General features: G+C 50.4%; 1 long non-coding RNA gene across 1 annotated transcript; it reads right to left on the minus strand.

Annotated features, from left to right (window-relative positions):
- Positions 1-1,216: 1,216 nt before the first annotated feature.
- LOC122461897 lies at positions 1,217-21,475 on the minus strand. The gene is made up of 3 exons (XR_006284145.1): positions 21,446-21,475; positions 12,410-12,414; positions 1,217-1,372 (listed from the first exon to the last, which is right to left on the minus strand). It is a non-coding gene; the product is annotated as an uncharacterized LOC122461897 (long non-coding RNA).
- Between the last annotated feature and the right edge of the window lie 1,855 nt (positions 21,476-23,330).

Genomic DNA, 23,330 nt, shown 5'->3' on the forward strand with positions numbered 1-23,330 from the left:
ACCCTTGTGACAGGGGACTATATAAGTGCCACAGAGAGATTCCTCTGCAATATGTTACCATCTGCTGGTAGCTTGTGCCAAGTCTGTTGAATTGTTGGTCTCAGCCAAGTGGCTTGGTGCCTCCATTGCAAAGGACCCTGTATTTGGCTCAGTTCTTGGGAGTCTGAGCTGAGCTCTACATGTAGCTCAATGAAGAAAAGCCTTTCTAGAAAACTATAGTTACTTATTTATGGCAAGAAATACACCCTGAACAGCCAGTGATGCTCAGGAGGGGCTTGCTGTGGATTTATCCACAAAGGGAGTAAAGTGGAGAAATGGCCTGATCAAACAACCAGGAAAACTGAACAGGCTCCATAAATCAGACTGCATGCATTAGAAACTCCTGCACTGGGATGCACCTGTATCCACTCCCCATGTCGAGCAGTTGTTATTATTCTGTTACGTAAGAGAGCTAAGGCTGGCTAAAGACCAAAGGAGGTCTCTGGAATGTAGGGAGCTGCAAGCTGCAGTCAGTCCCCAGTTCTGGATGCTGTAAATGCTGTACGTTGCAGTAACGTAATGTTTACATTCCAACAAAAGAGGGTGAGTCTTAAATGCAATGCCACCATTAAAGACACTCCCAGGATGAAGGAAATGAATCAAACAGATGCTTTCTGGGTATGAAGACTGCAGTAATGCCAACTCTTAGCATGAGTCTCGTGCTCTTTGGAGGTTTTCGTAATGCCCCAGCTCCCAGAACTAAGTGGTTCCATCAGAATCTCTGCTTTCCTTTTAAACTAGAGTAAGTTTCTAGCCTTCGTGACCCTAGAGAAAAGCTTGGAAATATGACCCCACTGAACCCAAAAGGCTTAAAAAGCATAAGACAAATAAACAAGCTCAAATTGATTTTGTTTTAATATCTCCTGATTTTTAAGCCAGTGTTCTGAGATTTTGGGGGCCTGACTCATGACCGGTGTGGAAGTGGAGAAAGTGATAAACGGAATTTGAACGCAGACATCTTAGTTTTCTTAGGAAAAGAGCAAGAGTCAGGCTAACTCTAATAATGCGAGACTTTAAGGCAGGGCCTGGGCGAGTGGGAAAACTGTAAGAGATGCTGTTTTGACCTTGTGTTAGATAAGAATGGAACGCAGAATGTAGCAGGAACTGCTTTCAAAGTAAGATATCAGGAAGGAATATGTATAAACAAGACACAGCAATTGATTATTATGGTATGTAACAAAAGGTATAAATGCTTGTCCTAATTGTTTATCGGGCGGAGACCTGCCTAGGAAGGGGGAATCCCTGTCCATGCGCACTCTCCCCCTTGCAATTGCTTGAGAATAAACTGTCTCTGACTTGTTGCAAACAACCTAAGAGTGAAGACTGAATTTTTCTTCCACACCGGTCAGTGGTTGGGCTGGCAGTCCTGGAAGAGATGTAGCTAGTTGCAAGGTTGTGAAACCAGGTCTAGTTCATCTCTGCTGGAAAGGGTGAATCTGGAGGCGAGTCTTTATACCATATTCGGCATCATGGTTCCCAAGTGCCACAGCTGTGTTGGGTGCCCTTCCCAAGCACATAGGCTGAGCCTTAAGTCCATCAGAGAACCCCCCCAAAAATACCATGTAACCTCAACCATGAAACAACCAAATGTACCACAAGCCCCGCCCCCTGAAATGTACACTGATGTCCAGACTGTGATGAAAAGTTTGGACAAAGGCTCAGATCCTCCAAGGTATTTAGGTTCCTAACTTCCATAGATTGCAATGGGAGTTAGGAACCCAAATACCTCATATCTGGCTAGAATCTTTAGACACAAAATATGTCAGTGCATCTTCGTGGGAGAGCACAAACTCCAGCGCTTTTAATTCCACAAGGGCTCATTCTCCCAGCTCTTGCTTACAAACCCATTAACCCAACATCAGATTTATCCCTGACGGCAGGATCACTAATTTTGTATGTCCTAAAATAATATTTGCTGAGCAGCACTTTTATTATTTATTATTTATTATTACAACATTGTTGGGCGCTAAAAATATACAGCTCTGGGGAGAGCTCTCACTATCCAAGACAACAAGCCACTTAATGCACGTCAAGGAGAAGAGCTTTCCCCAGTCCCAAGGGAAGCGGGAGAAGCATTCCCCACTCGAAGCCATGAGATCAGAGTGAATTAAAGACAGAGAGAGGGAAGGAGAGAGAGGGAAAAGGAGACAGAGATGGAGGGAAGGCATTTTGCTAATTTCCATGTGCTTGTGCTTTTCTTACAGCCTGAGAGAAACTCCCTAATTTGCCCTATAGAAAACAGACAGCAATGCAAAAATAAACCCCCAAACCCTATCCCCGCTGCCATCTCCCCTATCCTCTTCCTGCAGCTGGGAGCCGTGTGTTCACCTTTAAACTGTGCAAACAATACTAAGCAAAATCTGAAAGCCTCCAACATCAGGGTTTGCGCATCTTGTTTCCAGGGGTTGAAAATGCTCCATTAAACTGTTGTCTGACCGTTGGCAAATCATCTCCCTGGTGTGTGCCTCAGTTTCCCCTCTTGCTTTCTGTATATTTAGATTGTAAGCTCTTTGGGGCAGGAACCATCTCTCAGTACATTGTGGCACAGCGCCTAGCTCACTGGGGGGCCTTGATTTCCACTAGGGCCCCTAGCCATTACTATAACCTCTCTAAGAAGTTTCCAGGAAGGTTGCTCTGAAGCCTAGCATAGCTACTGAGTCAGTGTGAAGAGACAGAAACAGGTACACGCAGGGCTTTGTTCAGGATATCACCAGGTTCAATCATCACCAGGATTCATGGCCTGTTCCCAGACAGTTTTTCACCATTCAGCCATTTTTACTTGACGAATTATACCTGTGAAGCATACAGTTACAGTAAGGCATGTATGTATGTCAGGCCTCAAGTCCTAGACCACTGTGATGTCAGAGGTAACTCAACCAACCACCACACTTACTCTACAGCTAATTTGGATGCAACGATTTCATTGGTTGACTGGTGGATTACTCAGCCCATCTGCCGGAGCACAGGCTTTTCAGCTTTGAATGCAAAGAAATGTAAGAAAGTAGCTCCAGTGATGTCAATGGAGCTATGCTGATTTAGGTCAGCTGAAGATCTGCCCCAATCTATGTGACTCTGCCCCTAGGTTGTCAGTGTTCAGTGTGGCCAGGGAGTTTTTTTACAGTACCTCTGATGGTACTGAGATCTTTATCACGCTCCCAGACCCAACAGCACTGGAGAATGTCTCCCATGGAACTAACTATAAGCACTTGGAATGTGTAGGAGTTGACAGCTTTATCAACACTTCTTTGTTTTCTGAATGCCTCCCTGAGAGCATTTTGGGGGCAATTGTAAAATAAATAATTAGCCCTGGCAGCTAAGTTAATTAGTTCAACGATATCTGCTTCTCTTAACAGAGCCATTAATTTCACATTCCACATGAGCTCCTACAGTTTCCCCTCCATCTGATCTTTTCAATTGACGTGTTTCGCTGGCCTTAACTAAAGTGATCTGAGAGTATCTTTAATGCTGCGGAATGTGCCTGTGAGTACAATACATGGGGTCGGGTTTGGAGCTGTATTAGCTGTTACAGGCCCAGAACTGCACCTGCAAAAATCCACGTTTGCATGAGTTTTGGGACGCTGGGCATCTAGTTGATCTGTGTGTGCAAATGGCAGTTTGTGCACACAAACCAGGTGCATGTCATCTTAGACACGTGCAGAGTTTGAGGCATCAGAAAATTTGGCTTTTAAATTGAACCAGAATCCATGATTTTGGATGCTTCAGAGTAATGTTTTCCATGGTGAACAGAGTGGCCCTCTGTCTAAGGGGATCAGTAACTAATCTCCCTTGGTCCTCAGGGATAACTCTGTGTGTCCTAGCTAGCATCCTCCAGAGCCTTTTTTGTAGCATGCTCTTCACTGGAGTGTCTGAGTGTTATAGCTCTCCTAAGCATGTCCTGGGTCCCACAAGCTGAGCTCGCAGAACTATGGAACCGAGGACTCCGAGCCGTGTTTGGTGTAAGGGGCGGGGACTAGTAGGGGGCGTAGCCATTAGGGAGCCAACTGCAGCTCCCTAATGCAGTGTTGGCCTGGATGTAGAGTCAATTAGAGCAGCCATGGGTCTGCTCTAACATATGACACTAGTGTAATCTTATGCTAGTGGGAGGTCAGCAAGGCCTTTTGCCAGCTGGGATTGGCAGAGCAGAGGTCCACCACCTTTCCACCCCTGACTCACCCTCTTTTGCTGAGAGCAGTGAGGAAGGCATAGGAGCTGAGTTCCCTTCCCCAAGAGGCATTTTCTCCTGGCCATTTATAGTCAAAATCCAGCCTCTTTGTGCCACTTGAGTCACTGGAGAAACTGATCTCTTGTTTTGGGCCTCATGTCATTGTGATCAGAACTGACAAATAATATCCCCAAAGGTTATGGGACTGATTCTTTCCAGCAGCTAATGAATCAGTTACTTCTGAATAAATGTTTTTATTATTCAACCAGCCCTAGGGATGGTCGAATGAAATGAATCAAGGCAAATATTTGCATTTTTCCCCATCAACCAGCAAAAAGATTATTGGGGAATAATTGTCTCCGTTACTTGGCCAGCACAGACAGAAAACGTGTGTTGGTGCTCTGACACCATTCCATCATAGAGATTTAGTATGTTTCTAACAGCTCCTTCATTTGTTTACTTGTGGAATGTTGAAGTGGGGAGAGACACCTCCGTGACTTACAGAGAATAAATGCCTAGACAGACAGCCAAATGGACGGACAGGCAAGGCCAGATTCTAATTTCAGTTATTCAGCATAAATTTAGAGAAACTTCACGGACTCAGAGGGAGAGAGAGAGAGAAAGAGAGGTGGACGTGTATGTATGATGATAGATAGAGGACACAAGCCCATCATGCATTAATTCATCAGGCAGTGACACAGTGCCTTGGCTTTGCTACATAATTGTTTTGTCCCACAGGTTCATCCAGCTGGAATCCAGAGCCTGTGTCAGTCTCTCCCCCTCCCAACCCTCCCCCCCCCACCTCCCGCCCACACGCTGCTCCATCTCCCAGTCCCCCAACACCCATTGCTTCATTCCCCTTCCCCCTGGCAAAGGCAGCTGGCGAGGGAAGCGATTAACATGCTACGGGTGGATCCTGAGCAAGGAGAGAAATAAATGGCGGGGGAGTGGATAATGATCTGCAGGAATCAATCAGGGATGAACCGACCTGCAGATGAAAGGGAGCACGCTGGGGAGATGTTATTCAGCTAAGAGATGGGTCATCTTTCAAGGATGCTGACTGTCTAAGCCCAGCACAGTAATGAAAGCAGGAGAGAAAAATGGGTTCTTGGAGACAAGATAAGGTGAGGAAGATGGTGGTGGGAATACAGCAGGTACCTCTAGAATCAGGGGGAGGGGAGGGGCTACAAGGCACAGCTGCATGTTGATTTAACCCTTTCATCCTGTAGCCCTGGGCATTGCAACACCAGAGGGGTAATAAATCCTCAGGAGCACCTCATCTCTGAACAGTGCAGCTACGGTGTGGGGGCGGGCATAGGTGGCTTTCCTGGCTCTCTGCCACCTGTCGTCTCCCCTCCATCCTGGGGCTGCAGGAGCGGGGCAAGAGTGGGTGGTGCAGAGCCAGCCCTGCCAGATCTATGCCACTCTGAGATACTCCTGTGCACAGGGAGTCCTTCCTGGCAATGGAGAGGCCGAAGTGGGAGCCAGCCATCTCCCCAAGCTGTCAGAAGGATGGTACATAACAGCCTGGAGCCAGGCAAGCTCAGTGCGGGAGAGCATGGGATTGGCAGCAGGAGAGAATGGGCTTTGGGAAAAGCATGGGCAAGAGAGCCACAGGGCAAAGGTGGTGCCAAGTGGGGGAATGTTCAGAACCACCTTTTGTATCATACGTGCTGCAGGTCAGGGCTGCACTGCGTCCACGGAGCTGCATGGGAGGGGCCCAGAACTGGAATAGCAGGGGCGATGCAAGTCAGGAATGAGGTGCATCGTCAGAGCTGGCTGAAGTCCCAAGACTGCAATGGCAAGTGACACTGCAGGTTATGATCCAGCAGAGATGTGAGGGAGGAGCATGCACAGCACCTGCCTGTGTGGTACCTGGCTCTGCACAGCTTTACTTGCCCTTCACATTCATGAGCAGTAAAACTTGCCATGGGTTTCCCATCAGCTGGAGCCCTTCTAGCTTGAGCCCACTGGGGGAGGTTCCCTGGCCTGTGCTGTGCAGTGGGTCAGCCTAGATGATCATTATTGTCCCTTCTGGCCCAATGAACTCACCCCCTGACCCCCAAGTTCGGAGCCCAGAGCGAAGCCAGAGCAGAGCGTAACAGCGTTAGCACCCACCTCCCTCGCTTTCCTCCATGAAAACCAAACCGCAAAGGTTCAGCCAGAGGGAACAGCTGCATCTCACTTTATGGCACCTCAACAGTTTGTAAGGCACAGAAAACAAGTCCCCACAGTGCTCCAAGCCCAGCTGTTACTGCCAGTCGTAAAACCATCCACAAACCCACATGCCTTGGCTGTTCTGGGGCAAACAATTGCTCTCTTTCACTATTCTTGTGATGTTCAGAGACCTTCCAAAAACTGAATGAAGAGCAGGAAATCCCTTTACACACAATGGGCTCCGCTGGTGAGAGCAAGCAGACAGGCGACCCACTCGCAGCTGCCAGTCTCTGTGCCATGACTACTGGGATAACATTTATACAGGCCTCAGCCATGAGCCCTTTTATGCCCTCGCAGGGGGTCAGGAATTGTAAGGGGCCCTAGGACTCAGCTTGTGCAGATGCTACCGTGCTCCTTCTTCCTCTCCAATGGAGTTGGGTGGGGAGTGGGCAGGCAGGGGTGGAGAGAGGCTGGAACCTTAGCACCAGTCCCCACCTCAAACGGCCCCAGCCTATGCATTGAACCTGGTGCAGGTTACCTCCCTCCTGGAGTATGGGGGAAGCAAAGATGGGGTGAAGTTCTGGCATCCCTGTGATACATTTCAAAACTGCCCCTGACTTCATGGGGGCCGCACTGCGACTGAGTCCCTGTCTGGTTCGTGCTCTACCCCTGGAGGGTCTGTGTAGTCGCCCAGGCCAGCTCTTGGAGAGCAGCAGAGTGGAGGGGGCTGTGAGAGAGGCATGTCAACAGTGGCCATGCCTGCAGTCTGTGAACTGCCTCTGATGCGTGTATGAGCTGTGCAGAGCAGGAAGTGTGTATTCCCTTTTATTGGCAAGTGCAGTTTGACTGTAAAGCCCTGTGCACTTCTCCAGAGCTAGCAAAATAAATAACAATCACGGCTCTGATCCTAAGAGTAGCGTGGCAGGCAGCCAAGGTCATGTCTTGGGTTTGTTTTTAGTAACAGGGAGAGCCATCTACTGGGCCCCCTCAAGTCTTGAGTGGACACACCTTTGCCAGTCTCTGGATGAGGGCAGGAGACGACCTTGAAAGATATTGGGGTAATTCCCTGCAGGGAAATTGACACTTCCCCTCCCCTGCATAAGAAATAGTTTTGAACTCAGCATGATTGCCTTTCCCTTTGATCGCCTCTTCATTAGCATCTCTCCTTTGCTTTCAAACATAATTAATACTTCCCTGATCAAAGCCCTGTCATAAGGAGAGTGTTAACAACTCTTGTTTTACTTCATGTTCCCATTAAAGATTAAATTTCGTGCTTAGGCAGAGGAAAGTAATGAGAACTTTCCATTCCAAGTGTGTGTGGGGGGTTATGTATTTTTTCCCCACCTGCCATCAGATGATTTCCTCAGGTTTTCTTTGCTAAATAAGTTAAGAATTGACAGCAGAGTTTGGCATGTCCCAGTTCCCTCTATCTAGCTAGCTGTGATTTTTACTATTCTACAACAAACACCTATCCAAAGCTTTGGGTGTCTTGGACAATCTTTTAAAGATACACTAATAAACAGACTCATTAATTATCCTGAGCTCAAATAACCCAGCAGCAGGATAGATGTCATTTAGTGGAACCTTCCCCACCCCCTCCAGAATCTCCATGAGAGTCCACCATACCTCCAACCAGCCCATTCCCTGCTGGCCACAGTGGAGCGTACAGGCAAATAGCCAGGTGTCAGCTTCATTCAGCAATCACAGAATCACAGAATATCAGGGTTGGAAGGGACCTCAGGAGGTCAACTAATCCAACCCCCTGCTCAAAGCAGGACCAATCCCCAACTAGATCATCCCAGCCAGGGCTTTGTCAAGCCTTCCTTAAAAACCTCTAAGGAAGGAGATTCCACCACCTCCCTAGGTAACGCATTCCAGTGCTTCACCACCCTCCCAGTGAAAAAGTTTTTCCTAATATCCAACCTAAACCTCCCCCACTGCAACTTGAGACCATTACTCCTTGTTCTACCAGCATGAAGAAGATCGTGCCTTCTCCTCCAACTGCCACGGTTACATGGGGCTGTCTAGTCACCTTATTACCGTTCCCATTTCTGTTCCAGTGCATGCAGAGATGCTAATGAATCCCCAGGAAAGTCATTCTGCCAGGGGGAGATTTATCCCAGTCACCCATCTTTGGGCTCCACTCACAAGTCTGAGAGCCTTGCTCTTCTGGGATCCTGTCCTCCTCCCCTGCTCTCCAGCTCAGGAAGGCTGGCTGGCACCTCTCCAGAAGCTCTGATCCCAGGGGTAGCATGTCAGCTTCCTATCAGAGGGAACACTGGGGTATTTTCATCACCATGTACATGTTGCCAGACATTTACAGAGAGGAACAACTTGCAAGTCACTAATTCATTCTTCAGGGTTTCTTAGCCTTTGCTGCAGAATGGCAGTAGCTACCGGCCCCGGGCCTGTGGCCCATAGATGAGCCAGTCTCCCCTCCCCAGGTGAGCTTTCAGCCTAAGAGCAAAGCAAACAAATGCAAGACACATCCATGAGCTTGAGGGGCCCCAGGGATTGAACTCAGGCCATAGAGAGCTGACAGCATGAGCCCCGGACCAACAGCTAACAGACTACCGCTCAGTTCCTGGCAGGTATTTAGAATCATAGAATCATAGAATATCAGGGTTGGAAGGGACCTCAGGAGGTCATCTAGTCCAACCCCCTGCTCGAAGCATGACCAATTCCCAGTTAAATCATCCCAGCCAGGGCTTTGTCAAGCCTGACCTTAAAAACCTCTAAGGAAGGAGATTCTACCACCTCCCTAGGTAACGCATTCCAGTGTTTCACCACCCTCTTAGTGAAAAAGTTTTTCCTAATATCCAATCTAAACCTCCCCCATTGCAACTTGAGACCATTACTCCTTGTTCTGTCATCAGCTACCACTGAGAACAGTCTAGAGCCATCCTCTTTGGAACCCCCTTTCAGGTAGTTGAAAGCAGCTATCAAATCCCCCCTCATTCTTCTCTTCTGCAGACTAAACAATCCCAGCTCCCTCAGCCTCTCCTCATAAGTCATGTGCTCTAGACCCCTAATCATTTTTGTTGCCCTTCGCTGGACTCTCTCCAATTTATCCACATCCTTCTTGTAGTGTGGGGCCCAAAACTGGACACAGTACTCCAGATGAGGCCTCACCAGTGTCGAATAGAGGGGAACGATCACGTCCCTCGATCTGCTCGCTATGCCCCTACTTATACATCCCAAAATGCCATTGGCCTTCTTGGCAACAAGGGCACACTGCTGACTCATATCCAGCTTCTCGTCCACTGTCACCCCTAGGTCCTTTTCCGCAGAACTGCTGCCTAGCCATTCGGTCCCTAGTCTGTAGCGGTGCATTGGATTCTTCCATCCTAAGTGCAGGACCCTGCACTTATCCTTATTGAACCTCATCAGATTTCTTTTGGCCCAATCCTCCAATTTGTCTAGGTCCTTCTGTATCCTATCCCTCCCCTCCAGCGTATCTACCACTCCTCCCAGTTTAGTATCATCCGCAAATTTGCTGAGAGTGCAATCCACACCATCCTCCAGATCATTTATGAAGATATTGAACAAAACCTGCCCCAGGACCGACCCCTGGGGCACTCCACTTGACACCGGCTGCCAACTAGACATGGAGCCATTGATCACTACCCGTTGAGCACGACAATCTAGCCAGCTTTCTACCCACCTTATAGTGCATTCATCCAGCCCATACTTCCTTAACTTGCTGACAAGAATGCTGTGGGAGACCGTGTCAAAAGCTTTGCTAAAGTCAAGAAACAATACGTCCACTGCTTTCCCTTCATCCACAGAACCAGTAATCTCATCATAAAAGGCGATTAGATTAGTCAGGCATGACCTTCCCTTGGTGAATCCATGCTGACTGTTCCTGATCACTTTCCTCTCATGTAAGTGCTTCAGGATTGATTCTTTGAGGACCTGCTCCATGATTTTTCCGGGGACTGAGGTGAGGCTGACTGGCCTGTAGTTCCCAGGATCCTCCTTCTTCCCTTTTTTAAAGATTGGCACTACATTAGCCTTTTTCCAGTCATCTGGGACTTCCCCCGTTCGCCACGAGTTTTCAAAGATAATGGCCAATGGCTCTGCAATCACAGCCGCCAATTCCTTCAGCACTCTCGGATGCAACTCGTCCGGCCCCATGGACTTGTGCACGTCCAGCTTTTCTAAATAGTCCCTAACCACCTCCTTCTCCACAGAGGGCTGGCCATCTCTTCCCCATTTTGTGATGCCCAGCGCAGCACTCTGGGAGCTGACCTTGTTAGTGAAAACAGAGGCAAAAAAAGCATTGAGTACATTAGCTTTTTCCACATCCTCTGTCACTAGGTTGCCTCCCTCATTCAGTAAGGGGCCCACACTTTCCTTGGCTTTCTTCTTGTTGCCAACATACCTGAAGAAACCCTTCTTGTTACTCTTGACATCTCTTGCTAGCTGCAGCTCCAGGTGCGATTTGGCCCTCCTGATATCTTTCCTACATGCCCGAGCAATATTTTTATACTCTTCCCTGGTCATATGTCCAACCTTCCACTTCTTGTAAGCTTCTTTTTTATGTTTAAGATCCACTAGGATTTCACCATTAAGCCAAGCTGGTCGCCTGCCATATTTACTATTCTTTCGACTCATCGGGATGGTTTGTCCCTGTAACCTCAACAGGGATTCCTTGAAATACAGCCAGCTCTCCTGGACTCCCTTCCCCTTCATGTTAGTCCTCCAGGGGATCCTGGCCATCTGTTCCCTGAGGGAGTCGAAGTCTGCTTTCCTGAAGTCCAGGGTCCGTATCCTGCTGCTTACCTTTCTTCCCTGCGTCAGGATCCTGAACTCAACCAACTCATGGTCACTGCCTCCCAGATTCCCATCCACTTTTGCTTCCCCCACTAATTCTACCCGGTTTGTGAGCAGCAGGTCAAGAAAAGCGCCCCCCCTAGTTGGCTCCCCTAGCACTTGCGCCAGGAAATTGTCCCCTACGCTTTCCAAAAACTTCCTGGATTGTCTATGCACCGCTGTATTGCTCTCCCAGCAGATATCAGGAAAATTAAAGTCACCCATGAGAATCAGGAGGGAGATGGCACTTGCCATGCTGCTTGCTGAAATGTGGAAGGGTGAGAGGGCCAGACGGGAGGTCACTACAGGGGCTGGGGTGGATGCAGAGGGGAAGACTCAGCATGGGGATGAGGATACAGCAAGGAGCCCTGGTTCCCTTGAAGCCTGAGCATTTCAGTGGGTTTGTGCTGCACTCAGATTTTATTACATTGTGGTGCTCCAATAGATCCTGTGTGAGAAGGGCTGGTCACCCAGAACTAGGGAGAGTCATTGAGGTGAAAGGAGCACATTGATCCCCAATTGTTTATTTAAAGGCTTGTGTAACACCGACAGACGCCAGTCATCGTCGGGCAGGATCGAACCTGGGACCTCTGAAGCTTAGTGCATGAGCCTCTACTGCATGAGCTAAAAGCCAACTGCCTCTTAACTAAGGCTGTAGAGCAGACTCATTTAACTCTCTCTCTCTCTCTGTTCTCTCTAAGTGGTCTCAGTGCCACTAGATGGGACACAACACCACACCCAGAAAGTGTGTGGGTTACACTTGCTCTAACCATGGTTTGACTGGTGGGTTCCCAGCCCCTGGCTGCACTGCACAGGTGACACCATGCTCTCAGAGTGGATTGCCACTAGTGGCTGGCATGGGCCATGCTGCTGATGTTTATAGGTTTGCCATGTGCTCAAGTCTGTTTCCCTTCTGAGATGTCAAGTGCCGCTAATCCAAGAGGCTCAGACACTAGAAGATGGGAAGGACAGAGGTCCTCTGATGCATTCCCTTCACACCTGTGCCCAGATCATAGGGATGTGTTAAGTCAATGCTGCACCCTGCAAGTGGGTGCTCCACACTGAAGATATCAGTCTATGAGAGCTTCTAGACCTCCTCCCCTAGCTTGGTTGATCGAGGCTTATGCTTTAGTTCGAAAGGGTCTGGAGTTCTAAGTTTGCTGACCACATGTGTCTGGGGGTCACTAGAAAGCTGCTGCCTAAACAGGGGCTTGAATCACTGTGAATGTCAGACACATGGACTGAAGTGGCCCTCTCATGGGGGTATGTAACACTGGTGTAAAGAAAAACCAGAGGGTGTTTGTGATTTCATATTGTGCCATGGCTGGCCTCTCTCTGCCTACCCAGGTGCTGATATGGCGATAGGCATGGTAGTATTTGATGCTACCCAAAAAATAACCCCCTTTGCTCTTCCTCCATGATGCAGGCTCAGGACATCGGCGGCGGGGTGCGGTGGGGTGGGGGTGGGGACGCTTGTGGCTCTTTCCTTCTCCTTGGGTGTGTTTTTTTTCCCTTCTTCCTCTTGCCCGGGGGAAGTCGCACATGCATTCTAGTTATTTTCATACTTTCTCTCTCTCTCTCCACCTCTGGTTCAGTTTGATTCTCTGAGAGAACCCCCAGATATTGAACCTTCCCTGCCATTCAGTTCCTCAAAGAGCTAAGGAGGCTCAGAGCCTAGAAACCAATGAAGAGAAAGGGCCTGGGAGGATCATGTCCAGTTGAGCAGTTGCGCATTGGGAAGAGAGTTGTCCCTTTCCATGCGTGACCTCCTGGCTTGTGAGCTGACGTCTGAGTGGTAGCTCTCCAGAGGCCTGCAGGTGGGCACTGATTCAGCCGTTCCATCCCTGTTCAGCGCAGCCGTTAAGCTCATGCCTATCTTTACGCAAATGCGGAAGTCCCATGGCCTTAAGCTAGCAACATTGGTAAGTGTTGTGATCAACAGAGATTGACTGAAGCATGGACTTAAGGAGTTTGAACCGCAAAGTTTGAATCCCCTTGGCATTCAGGGTGGTTTGGTTCAGACTTTACAGTGCTAGGGTCTGGAGCCAGTCATTCCCAGAGTCTGTGCAAAATGGACTTTTGGCATCAGGTATTTTCCTTTAGAAAGACTCCAAAGGGACACTGAGGAGTTAGATGTAAACCAAGCTGGCACAGAACTGCAGTGCATGCTGCATCCGAAAGCATGGTGCTGAAGGAACAGGCCATTGGGGGTTTATCAGACCCATGCCCCTTTATTCCCTGTCTGTAAATCGATGGCCCAGTCTCTCCACACCAGGGCTGGTGGAAAATGGGATTTTCTCCGCGAGAACTTAACATTTTTCATTTTCCTCTGGATTTTCAGCAGAAAATGTTGATGTTTGATCGAGCTCCTCCCCAACACCCTGGGGAGGTTTTGGCCTAGAATACATTGACACCCGCACCCCCACCCCGTGGGGGAAGTTTTGACCTAGAATACAAAGACCCCTGGACCCTGGGGGGAGGTTTTGCCCTAGAATACATCAACTCGTAGGGTTGCCAACTTTCCACTCGTACAAAACAGAACACCCTTGCCCCACCCCTCCTCTAAGGCCCTGCCCCATGCCCCGCCACTTCTCTGAGGCCCTGCTCACTCCATCCATCCCACCTTCTGTCGCATGCTCTCCCCATCCTCACTCGCTCGCTCATTTTCACCAGGCTGGCTCATGGGGCTGGGGTGCAGGGGATGGTGTGAGGGCTCCGGCTGGGGGTGCGGGCTCTGGGGTGGGGCCAGGGATGAGGGATTTGGGGTGCAGGATGGGGCTCTTTGCTGGAGCTGAGAGGTTCAGAGTGCAGGAGGGGACTCTGGGCTGGAGCAGGGGGTTGGAGTGCAAAGAGTTAAGAGCCCCCTGGCTGGGGGCGCAGGTTCTGGGGTGGGGCTGGGGATGAGGGGCTTGGGGTGTAGGAGGGTGCTCCGGGCTGGGATCAAGGAGTTTGGCGGGCAGGAGGGGGATCAGAGCTGGGGCAGAGGGTTGGGGAGTTGGCGGATGAGTGAGGGCTCAGGCCAGGGGTGCAGGCTCTGGGGTGGGGCTGGGGATGAGTGGTTTGGGGTACAGGAGGGTGCTCAAGGCTGGGATCGAGGGATTTGGAGGATGGGAGGGTGATCGGGGCTGGGGCAGGGTGTTGGGGCATGCATGAGGGGCTCAGGGGTGCAGGCTCTGGGTGATGCTTACCTCAAGCAGCTCCCGAAAGCAGCAGCATGTCCCCCCTCCGGCTCCTACACAGAGGCATGGCCAGGCATAGGAGCCAAAGGGGGGATATGCAGCGGCTATCAGGGAGTCTGTCAGCCCCGCTGCATGGCACCACCAACCAGACAGTCAATGGCCCGGTCAGCAGTGCTGGCTGGAGCCGCCAGGATCCCTTTTCGACCGGGTGTTCCTGTCCAAAACCGGACATTGGGTCACCCTATCGACATTCCCCCCTCCCCGCCACAATGTGGAGGTTTTGGCCTAGAATAGATGCTGACAAAATGTCTCCATTTTGACAAATCTGCTTCTTCTGACAGAAACCCATTCTGTGTGAGATCTGGGCGGCTCCAGCTGCCAAGCCCTGAGCATGCAGGCCTCCTTTGAGAACACCTCCCATCCCATGGTTGCTGCTAACAGTAGCACAAGGCCCCTCACCATCACTCCCTGCCTTTCCCCTCTGCCCAGCAGGGGCATCGCTAGTGGACACAGTTGCCCATGTATCAGGTGTTCAGAAGTAAACCCCAGGCAGGTGATGGCAAAGGGGGCAGCTGGAGGAGCTCACTCTCCCTGCCGGGGCCCCATGGCTGAAGGGGAATGTTCTGTGCCCCAGCTGGGGCCCCAGGCTGGAGAAGCTGTCAGCTCCCACTGGGGCCCCGGGGCCCAAGAATTTCTGTGCCCCCACTGGTTATTGGGAGGGACCATGCTCCTGCTTGTCCCCTCTTCTGCATGCCCCTGGCTGCCTCCCAGGACTAATAGAGCCTGAGCCTCATAAAAAGGGCTGAGAGAACCCACTTTGGAGAGGATGTACAGGGAGCAGGCTCCAGGGGGAGACCTTGAGCTAGCATTGTTACCTGCCCAGGTTTTCCCAGCATGGTCCCATTTTTGAGATAGCTGTCCTGGGATATCTGTACAGGTGCTCAGTACACACTCCCAGCTGCCCAGTTCAGTGGAATTGGTATCATCCAGGATGTCCTGGTTTTTGGTCCCTGAGAGGTGACATCCCTACCTCAGGTAGGGTCTGCAGGAAGGTCCTTGGGAGAAGCTGGTAGATTCCCCAGGGAGGGGAGGCAGAGGGAACCTGCTAGGAGGAAAAGGGCCTCCAGGGGAAAGCCCTGCTCTTTTAGCTGAGTAAAGAAGGTAGGGGATTGTAGGAGGGGCACCAGGGACAGCAGCTTGGGGTCAGTGCTCTATAACAGAGCCACGAAGGCCCTAGGGTAGCCCAGTATGGGGTGAGAACAGAGCCCAGAAGACAGACTGAAGAAATAGCCTAAGAGGGACAGAAGAACCATGTTGCTGGGTGTTTTTTTGGCCTTTTACTTTAACTTGTGTTACCCAGAAAGGGGCAGAACTGGAAAGGAGACTACAGAAGCTGCAGCCCGAAGGCCCAGAACAACTGACAATAGTGGGCACTAGAGTGGAAGAACCCCTGCAACGCCTTGCCCTGGCTCAGGGGCTGGAGGGGTGCCCTGGCCATGAGTCCCTTCCCTTTCAGCCCCATTGGCTCTCAGGGGATCTCTTAACTCTGCTTTTGTAAACTTTCACCCTCCAGGTGTCCTTCTGCTCTCCCTTACACCGGTGGCAATCTGTTGAAGTCACTGGGGAAAAACTGGAGCAAGTGGGATGAGAAGCAAGCCCCTTAACCTTGAGATGCACCAACAGCCAAAATGTCTTCTTGATATCTGTAGGGTCAGGTTGTATAAACCCACCTTCGCCACCCCCGTTCTTCCCAATCCTGCCCTGATCTCAGCTTAGTCAGAGCTGAAAACCTGGGCCATGATAAGCAACTGAAAGAAATGGCTTAAAATGGAAGAGGCTCTCATCTGCCTGTCCATGGGATTTAGCGCTTCCCAGGCGCCACTAGATCTAGCCCAACAAGGTCAGTGGGTCTCAGGTAGGAATCTGTCCGTTGTTGACCTCAATGTGGCTGCCCCCTGCGGAAACTCCTTCCCAGCACCAAATGACCTCTGCTCCCAAAGCATCGCATGCTTGGCTTAACCAGGAGCATTGTTTGCAAATGGAGGCCCTGATCCCACAGCGGGATGTGGCAGAGCAGGCCCATTGCCCGCAAAGAGTCCAAATGGCAGGCTAATGGAAGGACCAGGATACTTCAGTGACCTTTGTTATTTGCTTGTGAGTCAGTCCTGATCTCTGCCAGTGTGTGGTGGGTGTGTACCCACAAGATTGGCTCTGAAAGAGTGAGCGGGAACAGCCAATAAACCCACCTGGGCACACCTGGAGGTGGGGCCAGGCCCAGGTAAGGATAAGACCCAGGTGCGGTGCTATAAAGAGTGGACGTTGAGCAGAAGGGGGCTGCAGAGAGAGAGAGAAGAACTCCACCGTCCTTCTCTTGGCATTAGAGAGTCGAGGTTCAATGGGGAAGCCCAGGGGGAAGGTTGGGGAGAGGCCAGGCGATGCGGAGCAGCCACTGGGATAGAACAAGCTCTGGTGGGGAGGAGCCTGGAAAATAGGGCAGCCTCTGGACTGCCAGGGAGAACCAGAGCCCTGGGAGGTGTCCAGCTAGAAATGGAGCACGGGAAATTTCAGAGGGATGGAAGGTGGAGATTGAGGTGGAAGAAGCTGAGTTGGAGATTTCGTAGGGATTCCAGGGGGAGCCCTGTGATTCCTGGCTCTGAAAGAGAGGTGACCTTAGAGGGACTGTGGGAGACCCTGCTGGCAGGCTAGGGGAGGAAGGAGACCAAGAAGACAGCAGCGAAAAGCCTGATGGAGCAGCTCTTGGCTGCTTGTTGTAGGGTCCCTGGACTGGACCCCAATATAGTGGGAGGGCCTGGGCTCCCTCCCCTCACTGGGCAGGGTGGTGTGAGGCCCTGACATAAGGGGATCAGGACAATGTAAAGCCCAGAGAGGAGGGTGTGAGGATCCTGGGGCCCAGAGCTGGGGCTGAAGAGCAGGCAGAAGGAAAGGGACTGCTGTTTGTTGCACTCTGTTACCCTGGAAGGGATGGGACCAAAGTGCAACCCGGAGGGCCAAGTCACAAGAAAAGAGTCCACCGCAGGGCTGCAGTGACCACAGACAGGGGGCGCTAGACAGGAAAGAGCTGCTACACCAGATCCAGCCACAAGGGGGAGCCAGCAATGAGTCCATCCTTCTGCACCGTATGTTTGTTATGTGTAACAGTCACTGGTTAGGGAATATAAACAGCTTCCAGCTGAGCATCTGTCTTCTCTGCAGCGTTAACTTGGGCTCAGCGTTAACTTGGAGTCCAGGAGAGCTGGCTGTATTTCAAGGAATCCCTGTTGAGGTTACAGGGACAAACCATCCCGATGAGTCGAAAGAACAGTAAATATGGCAGGCGACCAGCTTGGCTTAACGGTGAAATCCTAGCGGATCTTAAACATAAAAAAGAAGCTTACAAGAAGTGGAAGGTTGGACATATGGCCAGGGAAGAGTATAAAAATATTGCTCGGGCATGTAGGAATGAAATCAGGAGGGCCAAATCGCACCTGGAGCTGCAGCTAGCAAGAGATGTCAAGAGTAACAAGAAGGGTTTCTTCAGGTATGTTGGCAACAAGAAGAAAGCCAAGGAAAGTGTGGGCCCCTTACTGAATGAGGGAGGCAACCTAGTGACAGAGGATGTGGAAAAAGCTAATGTGCTCAATGCTTTTTTTGCCTCCGTCTTCACGAACAAGGACAGCTCCCAGACTGCTGCGCTGGGCATCACAACATGGGGAGTAGATGGCCAGCCCTCTGTGGAGAAGGAGGTGGTTAGGGACTATTTAGAAAAGCTGGACGTGCACAAGTCCATGGGGCCGGACGAGTTGCACCCGAGAGTGCTAAAGGAATTGGCGGATGTGATTGCAGAGCCATTGGCCATTATCTTTGAAAACTCGTGGCGAACGGGGGAAGTCCCAGATGACTGGAAAAAGGCTAATGTAGTGCCAATCTTTAAAAAAGGGAAGAAGGAGGATCCTGGGAACTACAGGCCAGTCAGCCTCACCTCAGTCCCCGGAAAAATCATGGAGCAGGTCCTCAAGGAATCAATCCTGAAGCACTTACACGAGAGGAAAGTGATCAGGAACAGTCAGCATGGATTCACCAAGGGAAGGTCATGCCTGACTAATCTAATAGCCTTCTATGATGAGATTACTGATTCTGTGGATGAAGGGAAAGCAGTGGATGTATTGTTTCTTGACTTTAGCAAAGCTTTTGACACGGTCTCCCACAGTATTCTTGTCAGCAAGTTAAGGAAGTATGGGCTGGATGAATGCACTATAAGGTGGGTAGAAAGCTGGCTAGATTGTCGGGCTCAATGGGTAGTGATCAATGGCTCCATGTCTAGTTGGCAGCCGGTGTCAAGTGGAGTGCACCAGGGGTCGGTCCTGGGGCCGGTTTTGTTCAATATCTTCATAAATGATCTGGAGGATGGTGTGGATTGCACTCTCAGCAAATTTGCAGATGATACTAAACTGGGAGGAGTGGTAGATACGCTGGAGGGCAGGGATAGGATACAGAGGGACCTAGACAAATTGGAGGATTGGGCCAAAAGAAACCTGATGAGGTTCAATAAGGATAAGTGCAGGGTCCTGCACTTAGGACGGAAGAACCCAATGCACAGCTACAGACTAGGGACCGAATGGCTAGGCAGCAGTTCTGCGGAAAAGGACCTAGGGGTGACAGTGGACGAGAAGCTGGATATGAGTCAGCAGTGTGCCCTTGTTGCCAAGAAGGCCAATGGCATTTTGGGATGTATAAGTAGGGGCATAGCGAGCAGATCGAGGGACGTGATCGTTCCCCTCTATTCGACACTGGTGAGGCCTCATCTGGAGTACTGTATCCAGTTTTGGGCCCCACACTACAAGAAGGACGTGGATAAATTGGAGAGAGTCCAGCGAAGGGCAACAAAAATGATCAGGGGTCTGGAACACATGACTTATGAGGAGAGGCTGAGGGAACTGGGATTGTTTAGTCTGCAGAAGAGAAGAATGAGGGGGGATTTGATAGCTGCTTTCAACTACCTGAGAGGTGGTTCCAGAGAGGATGGTTCTAGACTATTCTCAGTGGTAGAAGAGGACAGGACAAGGAGTAATGGTCTCAAGTTGCAGTGGGGGAGGTTTAAGTTGGATATTAGGAAAAACTTTTTCACTAGGAGCGTGGTGAAACACTGGAATGCGTTACCTAGGGAGGTGGTAGAATCTCCTTCCTTGGAAGTTTTTAAGGTCAGGCTTGACAAAGCCTTGGCTGGGATGATTTGATTGGGGATTGGTCCTGCTTTGAGCAGGGGGTTGGACTAGATGACCTCCTGAGGTCCCTTCCAACCCTGATATTCTATGATTCTATGATTCTATGATTCTATGATTCTTACCAATCTAGGGTGACCAGATGACTCGATTTTATAGGGACAGTCCCGATATTTGGGGCTTTTTCTTATATAGGCACCTATGACCCCTCACCCCCGTCCCGATTTTTCACATTTGCTATCTGGTCACCCTATACCAGTCTCACCCACGCACACAATCGTCTCACTTGAGTGCAATGGTGCTTTACACCTGGGCTAGCTGGCTTGGCTCGGGCCCAGGTGCTTCTTTCACTGGCGCGGGTAACAGTGAGGATGCAGCTAACCCATTCCAGTGCTGATAGTCCTCCACTGCCTTCTCACAATCCCCTTGTGCCCAGCAGGACAAACAAGTTCTTCTGTGAGTGCTGTCCCTGTGGGTGCTCCACTTTAGGTGTTTGTGCGCCCCTGTGCTCATAATTAGAGATTTTTCGTAGCAGTGCTCGCTCGGGTCGCACATGTGCGGTCCCTGTCTTGCTCTGCTTCAGGTGATTAACTGGCACTGTGTGACCAACCCCCCCTTCAGTTCCTTCTCTACCGCCCTTGGATACGAGTTGGAGCATTTACCAGTGCCTTGCTACTTAGTTCTTTTAACCTATTTACTACCGTTATTTAGTTTAGATAGTTAGTTGATTTGTTTTTTCTTTCCTCTTCTTAAAAAAAAATTATTTTTATTATTGTTATTCCCCTTGTTAAAAGTTAGGTTTCAAGTTGACCGTTTAGGATAGTCAGCCTCTCTGAGGGAAAAAGCCTTCCCTGATGGGAATGCCCGGTTCCCCGGGCTTTAAACTTTGGCTAATCTGCAGACTGTCAATACCAGTTTCAGAAGGGCACACTCAGTGCGTTTGCGGCCTAGGCGAAACACACATAACACAGAAGTTTCCTCATTGCGTCAAGTTAACTGCCAGAACAAGAAAGGCTACAGACTTGCTACTAAAACTCCTTCTCATGGAGAAGTCATTCAGACCTGTGTCTGAGCCTGAAGCCCGGACCCAGCCTGGACAAGCCTTGCCAACCATGGCTTCTGACAAGGGTCCCTCCTCCACCGAGATTTCTTATCAACGTGCTAAAGAAGTGTCTAAAAAGCGGGTAACTACACCCCAACACAGGAATCAGCCAAGAAGTGCCGTTCTGCAAACGGGCAAACAGCATCGGCACCATCAGCACTGTCAGTGCCTGGAGCCAAGATAGCGGGACCATCCAGCACTGCCAGTACCACAAAAGCTAAGGACTCTAAAAGAGCCAGCTCAGACACAGGATCTAAGGGGAAGTCGAAACCCTATGCCTTGGCACCGACTCAGCCAAAGCCATGATCAACACACAGCGGTGCAGCACCGCTGCAGACTGTGGCTCACTCCTCGAACCCCAATGTACACTCAGGGCACACACCGGCACAGCTACAGTGCCAACATATACACCCCGGCTCCCAGCACCAATGATCATGCAACCTCGGTGCAGATCATGCAGACATGGCAGCAGTTCCTACAGCACAAAGATCTCTTAGCCCTGGTCTACACTAGGACTTTAGGTCGAATTTAGCAGCATTAAATCGATGTAAATCTGCACCCGTCCACACGATGAAGCCCTTTATTTCGACTTAAAGGGCTCTTAAAATCGATTTCCTTACTCCACCCCTGACAAGTGGATTAGTGCTTAAATCGGCCTTGCCGGGTCGAATTTGGGGTACTGTGGACACAATTCGACGGTATTGGCCTCCGGGAGCTATCCCAGAGTGCTCCATTTTGACCGCTCTGGACAGCACTCTCAACTCAGATGCACTGGCCAGGTAGACAGGAAAAGAACCGCGAACTTTTGAATCTCATTTCCTGTTTGGCCAGCGTGGCAAGCTGCAGGTGACCATGCAGAGCTCATCAGCAGAGGTGACCATGATGGAGTCTCAGAATCGCAAAAGAGCTCCAGCATGGACCGAACGGGAGGTACTGGATCTGATCGCTGTATGGGGAGAGGAATCCGTGCTATCAGAACTCCGTTCCAGTTTTCGAAATGCCAAAACCTTTGTCAAAATCTCCCAGGGCATGAAGGACAGAGGCCATAACAGGGACCCGAAGCAGTGCCGCGTGAAACTGAAGGAGCTGAGGCAAGCCTACCAGAAAACCAGAGAGGCGAACGGCCACTCCGGGTCAGAGCCCCAAACATGCCGCTTCTATGATGAGCTGCATGCCATTTTAGGGGGTTCAGCCACCACTACCCCAGCCGTGTTGTTTGACTCCTTCAATGGAGATGGAGGCAATACGGAAGCAGGTTTTGGGGACGAAGAAGATGATGATGATGATGAGGTTGTAGATAGCTCACAGCAAGCAAGCGGAGAAACCGGTTTTCCCGACAGCCAGGAACTGTTTCTCACCCTGGACCTGGAGCCAGTACCCCCCGAACCCACCCAAGGCTGCCTCCTGGACCCAGCAGGTGGAGAAGGGACCTCCGGTGAGTGTACCTTTTAAAATACTATACATAGTTTAAAAGCAAGCATGTGAAAGGATTACTTTGCCCTGGCATTCGCGGCTCTCCTGGATATACTCCCAAAGCCTTTGCAAAAGGTTTCTGGGGAGGGCAGACTTATTGCGTCCTTCATGGTAGGACACTTTACCACTCCAGGCCAGTAACACGTACTCGGGAATCATTGTACAACAAAGCATTGCAGTGTATGTTTGCTGGCGTTCAAACAACATCCGTTCTTTATCTCTCTGTGTTATCCTCAGGAGAGTGAGATATAATCCATGGTCACCTGGTTGAAATAGGGTGCTTTTCTTCAGGGGACTCAGAGGAGCCCATTCCTGCTGGGCTGTTTGCCTGCGGCTGAACAGAAATGTTCCCCGCTGTTAGCCACAGGGAGGGGGGAGGGTTGAGGGGGTAGCCACGCGGTGGGGGGAGGCAAAATGCGACCTTGTAACGAAAGCACATGTGCTATGTATGTAATGTTAACAACAAGGTTTACCCTGAAAGAGTGTAGCCAGTGTTTTATAAAATGTGTCTTTTTAAATACCGCTGTCCCTTTTTTTTTTCTCCACCAGCTGCATGTGTTTCAATGATCACAGGATCTTCTCCTTCCCAGAGGCTAGTGAAGATTAGAAAGAAAAAAAACGCACTCGAGATGAAATGTTCTCCGAGCTCATGCTGTCCTCCCACACTGACAGAGCACAGACGAATGCGTGGAGGCAAATAATGTCAGACTGCAGGAAAGCACAAAATGACCGGGAGGAGAGGTGGCGGGCTGAAGAGAGTAAGTGGCGGGCTGAAGAGAGTAAGTGGTGGGCTGAAGAGAGGGCTGAAGCTCGAATGTGGCGGCAGCGTGATGAGAGGAGGCAGGATTCAATGCTGAGGCTGCTGGAGGACCAAACCAGTATGCTCCAGTGTATGGTTGAGCTGCAGCAAAGGCAGCTGGAGCACAGACTGCCACTACAGCCCCTGTGTAACCAACCACCCTCCTCCCCAAGTTCCATAGCCTCCACACCCAGACGCCCAAGAAAGTGGTGGGGGGGCCACCGGCCAACCAGCCACTCCGCCACAGAGGATTGCCCCCAAAAAAGAAGGCTGTCATTCAATAAATTTTAAAGTTGTAAACTTTTAAAGTGCTGTGTGGCATTTTCCTTCCCTCCTCCACCACCCCTCCTGGGCTACCTTGGTAGTCATCCCCCTATTTGTGTGA

The sequence above is a fragment of the Chelonia mydas genome, chromosome 10 (genome assembly GCF_015237465.2).
Source record: "Chelonia mydas isolate rCheMyd1 chromosome 10, rCheMyd1.pri.v2, whole genome shotgun sequence".
In the NCBI taxonomy this organism is placed as follows: Eukaryota; Metazoa; Chordata; order Testudines; family Cheloniidae; genus Chelonia; species Chelonia mydas.